The sequence below is a fragment of the Anomalospiza imberbis genome, chromosome 30 (genome assembly GCF_031753505.1).
Source record: "Anomalospiza imberbis isolate Cuckoo-Finch-1a 21T00152 chromosome 30, ASM3175350v1, whole genome shotgun sequence".
Taxonomy (NCBI): Eukaryota; Metazoa; Chordata; class Aves; order Passeriformes; family Viduidae; genus Anomalospiza; species Anomalospiza imberbis.
The window spans coordinates 117,803-124,216 of record NC_089710.1 but is presented as its reverse complement, the minus strand read 5'-3'; the positions used below and the strand labels follow the sequence as shown (position 1 = coordinate 124,216).

At 55.7% G+C, this 6,414-nt stretch overlaps 1 pseudogene; it reads left to right on the top strand.

The window, feature by feature from the left end:
- Window positions 1-3,908: 3,908 nt before the first annotated feature.
- On the top strand, window positions 3,909-4,881 carry LOC137463815 (olfactory receptor 14C36-like; annotated as a pseudogene).
- Window positions 4,882-6,414: the final 1,533 nt, after the last annotated feature.

The window sequence follows — 6,414 nt, the reverse complement described above, 5'->3', positions numbered from 1 at the left end:
GCAAAGGAGCTCTGTGCTCTGTGCTGTTGTGGTGGTTTTGCATCATGGAAGTGATGTCCTGAGAGAAGCTGCTAGCAGTTTCCTCGGTGTCTGACAAAAAAACAATCAGTAATTAACTTTGAGAGCTGACAATCTGTTAAACCACTAAGGAAACTGCACACGCCTCTGTGAAGACACAAGTTAAAGATGGAGAAGCCTGGCTGGGTCTGTTTCCCTTCTGGCCAGCAAAGAGGTGACCAGGCCGGGCCAGCCCGGGTCTCAGCCAGGCCAGGCCGGGCGGCTCCTGCCGTGGGGCCGGGCCCCTTCCCAGGGAGCCACCAGGCCCCATCGGCTGCCGGGCAGGGCAGGGGAGGCCGCGGGGCCGAGGCCGGGCCGGGCCGTGGCTGCGGTTGCTGACATCTGGCCGCTACCGAGCCCTGCCCCGCCGCCAGCCCGGGCCCAGCCAGGATCCGCCGGGCCCCAGGAGCAGCCCCGGGCCGGGCCGGCTCGGCCAAGGTTCTGCCGCCCTTGGGGTTCGCCCGCAACCAGCGGGCAGGGGAGGAGAAGCCATGGGCCCCGGCCGTGCTGCTGCTGTGCTCTGGCCTGGCTGCTGAGATCCTGGCCCTGCCCCAGCGCGGCCCAGCCTGACACAGCCCCACCGCAGCCGCTGCAGAAACCTCCATGGTAAAACAGCTCCGGCCACAAGTACCGAGCCCGGCCGGGGTCACGGAACCATCTGCAGGCCCCGGCTGAGATATTGACTCTTCCAGTGCTTCCATCCTCCCTTGAGTGAGAGAAAAGGACAAAGTGCAGGCACACACAGGAGCAACATGAAGACACCGAGGTCAGTGAAGAGGAAGTTGAGGCCCAGGTGGGAGGGATGAGGAGATGCCTTGATCTTGGGGCTGAAATCCTCTGGTAAAGCTATGGAGAAGGATGTAATTGATACATCAGACTCTCTTTTTCCCTATGACACATTGAAAAGTATGGGGAGATGATATGTTCAGCAACGGCTTCCATGTTAATGTAAGGAAATGTTGAAGTAGCTGTGATTCCATGAGAAGTTTGAACAATGAAAGAGAGCAGAGTGATGAGACCCTATGCCCCAGGAGAGAGAAGAAGATCTCTGTTCCCAGAGATGACGATGATTTCAGAAATAGATGAAGAGAACCTTTGCTCTTAAACAGCTCATCTTTAAATTTATACCCCATAGGTTGGTATGGCCCATAAACATAGCTGTGGAAAGGCTGTGAAAAAATGTGAGGGACTTCACGATTCCAGGTTTTTCCAGGCAGCTGCTATTCGTGTAAATGAAAAGTCATGAGACAACTGTGGTCTTGTAGAGAAGTCTCCATAACATTTACAAGAGGATCTTCTCTCCCTAAGTGAAGAAAGACTATTCTAGCGGTGGTATACTGACTGAAATTTTATGTTTTGTCTCTCTTCATTGTCAGGTTCTATGGAGAGAGGAAGTGTTCTGAAAGTTTTCCTCTGATTCTTATTACTCTTTCTTTTAGTTACTGTTAATAAACTTTTCTTTATACCCTTTTAAAGTTTTGACCCCACTTTGCCTTTCTCCTAATCCTATCTCAGAGCAGGAAATGAGTAAGTATATTCTAGTGAGTGCTCTGGTAATTAGCGAACACTGAACCCACCACACTAATTGATGCATTAGCTGAGAAAACTCAAATTGGTGAACCAAAACCACTACAGAAACTTCCTGCTGAACTGCCTCAGACAAGAGGGAAATCAAGGCAGAGCCATGGTTTGTTAGGACTTGCTTGATCCAAATGAGCCCCGTGGTGCATTTGGAGCTGAGACCTGGAACCTCAGGGCCCAAGAGGAGATTGCACAAACCTTTCCAGGAGTCCAAGTCAGAGGAAAAACCCAAAGTTTCTCAAGACATTAATGGGTGTAACTGAGGTCCATCCCCAACACAGGCTCCTCATGGACTCCTTGGGGTAGAGAACTGGAGGCCAGGAAGGCACAAAAACCTCTCGGAGACTCAAAATAGCACAAAAACCTCTCAGTGCGGAAAGGACAATCAGAAGTACCTTAAACTCCTTGAGTATCTCAAAGCATCAATGAGCCGCACTGAGTGTCAGCACAAAGCTCTCAAGGGACTCGTTAAAGCAGATAATTGGGGCCATGATAGCACAAACCTCTCACAGAGTCTGGATCAAATGGGAAACCCCAAGTACCTTAAAAGAACTGAAATACCCTGAAGCATTCATGAGCCCCACTGAGTGTTGTTCCTGACAAAGCCTCTCCAGGGACTAATTACAGCAGATAATTGGAGGCCATGACTGCACAAAGCTCTCAGAGACTCCAAGGCAAAAGCCAAAGCCAAAGTGCTTTGAAAAACCTGCAGTCCCTGGGAGCATGAAGGAGCCCCCAGGGCCATTCCTGAGCAAGGCTCCCCAGGGACTCCTTCCAGCAGATCCTTGAGGCCACTGGGATGTGGGCTAGGGGGGGATGCTGAGGGCAGGACAAGGGGCTGACAGTGCCCAGCCTGGCTGGGGCTGTGCCAGGAGGCCCCAGTGCCTCAGGACAAGGTGTCTCCTGACAGCCCTTGGTGGCACAGACCCTGCTGTGCCCCAGGGCACCAAGACTTGGCTTCTCTTTGTCCCCACCTGTCATCAGTGCCTCCAGTTCTCTGCTCTGCCTGGGGCCTGGGGACACTTTCTCAGTCGTGTCCCTCAGTGGGACCCATTAAAAGTCAAAGAAACTTTGGAGCTGGATTCTGACTTGGAGCTCTGGAGAGGTTTCTGCAGCTCCCTCTCAGGGCCTGATGTTCAGGGCCTGAGCACAAAGCCCCAGAGGGTCATTAAAGTCCTTGTGCTGTGTCTGTGCTGCTGAGCTGGGCCGGGCTCCTGGCCCAGAGGGTGATCCTGGTAACCAAGGAGAGCTTCAAAAGCACATTTCTCTGGATGAGCAGCTCTTCTCCCAGCCCAGCAGGGCTGGGGCACTGCCTGCAGCCAGCCCGGGCACAGCACAGAGGCACAGAGAGCTTCCATCAGTCAGGGCTGGGAAGGTGCTGAGAAGTGCCTGGGGCAGAATCACTGGCAGCCCTTGGCACAGGAACCTCTGGCTGCAGGACAATGCAGCTGCAGCTCCTGGAGTGATCTCCTACAGCTGGAACATCCCAATGCCCACAGACCCTGTGAGTACATTCTCTGATCATCTCTTGTGCAGAGCAGCCAGGGGTGCCCAGGGCTGTCCTGCAGAGCAGGGTCCTGCAGCCCAGGGCGCTGTGCTGGGCCAGGGACTCTGCTGCCTGCCAGGGACAGCTCTCAGCTGGCCCAGGGAGCTGCTCCCCGCACTGGGGGACAAGATCTTGGTGGGAGGAGACAGCTGGTAAGGATTGGAAGTGTTCTCCTTGTGTGGTGAGGATGCTGCATTGGTCAGGACTGCTCCCAGCATGGCATTTAACTGCAGAACATTTCCAAGAAGATAATACAGGGAACACAGCAAGTTAGGGGCGGCATAAAAGCGAAAATCCTGCTTTTTTAATCTACTGCTCTGTGTTGATTGGATGGGAAATTGCACAGAGATATTCATCTCTCAGTTCAGGCTGAGAGAAAAATAAAAAAGTTTTCTCTCAGATCTGAATAAAGCAGGCAGTGACAGAAATGTGCACAGGGCCCCTTAGAGGCAGCATCACTGTGGCTTTTCCAGCCTCCTCAGGGTTTCTCTGGCATTGCCATCAGAGCCTGCAGAGCCAAAGCTGCCCCTGGGCAGTGCCTGAGCTGGGAGGGGTCTGCAGGGCAGAGCTGAGCCCCCAGGGCTGGGCTGGCCTCTGGCTGCACTGGCAGGGCCCAGCCCTGGGCACAGGGAAGCAGCTGCTGGCAGGGACAGCTCCAGGCAGCAGAGCCCTGGGCAGGCAGAGGGGGAGAGTGCCCCCAAGCTGGGCTGGGATATTTAAAGTCCTCTCCAAACCCAACTTTTCCATGATTACTTTTTTTACAGATCCCAATGGCCAGCCACAGCCAATGTCCAACAGCAGCTCCATCAGCCACTTCCTCCTGCTGGCACTGGCAGACACGCGGCAGCTGCAGCTCCTGCACTTCTGCCTCTTCCTGGGCATCTCCCTGGCTGCCCTCCTGGGCAACGGCCTCATCATCAGCGCCGTAGCCTGCGGCCACCACCTGCACACGCCCATGTTCTTCTTCCTGCTCAACCTGGCCCTCAGCGACCTGGGCTCCATCTGCACCACTGTCCCCAAAGCCATGCACAATTCCCTCTGGGACACCAGCACCATCTCCTACACAGGATGTGCTGCACAGCTCTTTTTCTTTCTGTTCTTCATCTCAGCAGATCTTTCGCTCCTGACCATCATGTGCTACGACCGCTACGTGTCCATCTGCAAACCCCTGCACTACGGGACCCTCCGGGGCAGCAGAGCTTGTGTCCACATGGCAGCAGCTGCCTGGGCCAGTGCCTTTCTCTATTCACTGCTGCACACAGCCAATACATTTTCCCTGCCCCTGTGCCATGGCAATGCCCTGGGCCAGTTCTTCTGTGAAATCCCACACATCCTCAAGCTCTCCTGCTCCAAATCCTACCTCAGGGAACTTGGGCTCATTGCTGTTAGTGCCTGTTTGGCATTTGGTTGTTTTGTGTTCATTGTTTTCTCCTATGTGCAGATCTTCAGGGCCGTGCTGAGGATCCCCTCTGAGCAGGGACGGCACAAAGCCTTTTCCACCTGCCTCCCTCACCTGGCCGTGGTCTCCCTGTTTGTCAGCACTGTAATGTTTGCCTACCTGAAGCCCCCCTCCATCTCCTCCCCATCCTTGGACCTGTCAGTGTCCGTCCCTGAACCCCCTCATCTACAGCCTGAGGAACCAGGAGCTCAAGGCTGCAGTGAAGAGACTGGTGACTGGATGCTTTCAGGAACATTAAACTGCTGGCCAGTTTATGCAAATCACTTGAAATAAAAGTCATCTTTGATACTTCTTGTTGGTTTGGTTGTAATTTTTTTTTTTTTGCTTTCCTTTACTTTTTTTTTCAATATTGACCACAAAGAAATGTCATTGTTTATGCCATTTCTCCTTTTTTTTCCCTCCACATTCCCTGTGGCCACAGAAAGTTTCAATGAGGGGCTGCACTCACGGTGGCTTTAAAGGAACTAAAGGATGTCTCAGCAAAGTTTTCTGCAGAGATGCCCTTTTGTGGCCTTCCCTGGAGCTGCAGCAGCAATGTCTGTGTGCAGAGCTGGGGCAGATCAGTGCTGGCACAGCAGCTGTGCCCAGCAGCAGCAGCACTTGGTGTTGCCAGTGCTGCTCCCGTGGCCCTGCCCCGCTGCCCTGGTGGCCCTGGTGTTGCTGCAGGGCCTGAGTGCTCTCGGGGCCGGGCACAGTCCTGGGGGTGGCAGTGCCGGGGCTGCAGCAGGGACAGCCCATGGGCACTGCTGGGGCAGCGCTGACGCCTCAGGCCAGGGCCTGGGGGCTCCAGGCTCCTTGCCCAGGCTCTCTCAAGAACACGGCCAGGCCAGTGCTCAGCACAGAAAACCCCCGTGTGCAGCCCCAGGCTGGCCGTGGGCAGGCTGGGGGCACACAGCATGGCTGGTGCTCTGCAAGGGCCCTGGGGGAGACGGGAAGGAGCAGCAGAGCAGGGGCTGATCCATCCCCAGTGCGCTGGACAGCCCAGGGCAGCGTCCCAGAGCGTCCTGATGGAGCTGCCAACAATATCCCCCCTCTGCAGCCCTGGCCTCTCCCCCAGCTCACACAGGTGCCGCATCCTTGCAGGCACAGCCACGGCAGCGCTGGCTCAGGAGCCCCTGTTTGCACTGCACACAGCAGGCGGGAGCACCCCCATGCTGCTGCTGTGGGGACATGAACCTGAGGGAGCACAAATGCCATCAGCCCCTGGGGCCAGGAAGGGCTGGGGGACGCCAGGGAAACCAGTCAGCTTTGTCCTGGCCTCTGCAGCCAGCCAGAAAGTTTGTTCCCATCAGCTGGGAGTTTCCTGTCCCACTGCAGATGCTGTTGCTCCGAGCCAGGGCTGCCTGGCAGCCACCCCCAGCCTGCCCTGAGCATTTCCTTGGCTTCACCTTTGCTTTCTTTACTCTTCCTGATACAAATTTCTTCCCATTGCCCACCCCTGTTCCCTCCCCTGCAAACAGCCCATCCCTGTTTGCCCTCTCCTCTCTGGCCCCACTCCCCATTCCAGTTCCTGACTTGGCACCATGGGAATGTCCATTGGGGAGCAGGATCATCCCACAAGTGCTGCAGGAATTGTCTGCAGGCTCCTGCAGTGCCTGGTGCTTTCGTGCTGCTCCCTTGCCAGAGGCACCCCAGGCCAGGGGGGCACATCTGGGCTGCTGTGTCTGGCTGTGGGGCTGCCTGTTCTGGGCAGTGAGGAGGGGCTGCAGAGGCTCTGCAGGACTGACAGGATGGGCTTTGGGGCTGTGAGGAGGAGCTGAGGGACCTGGGC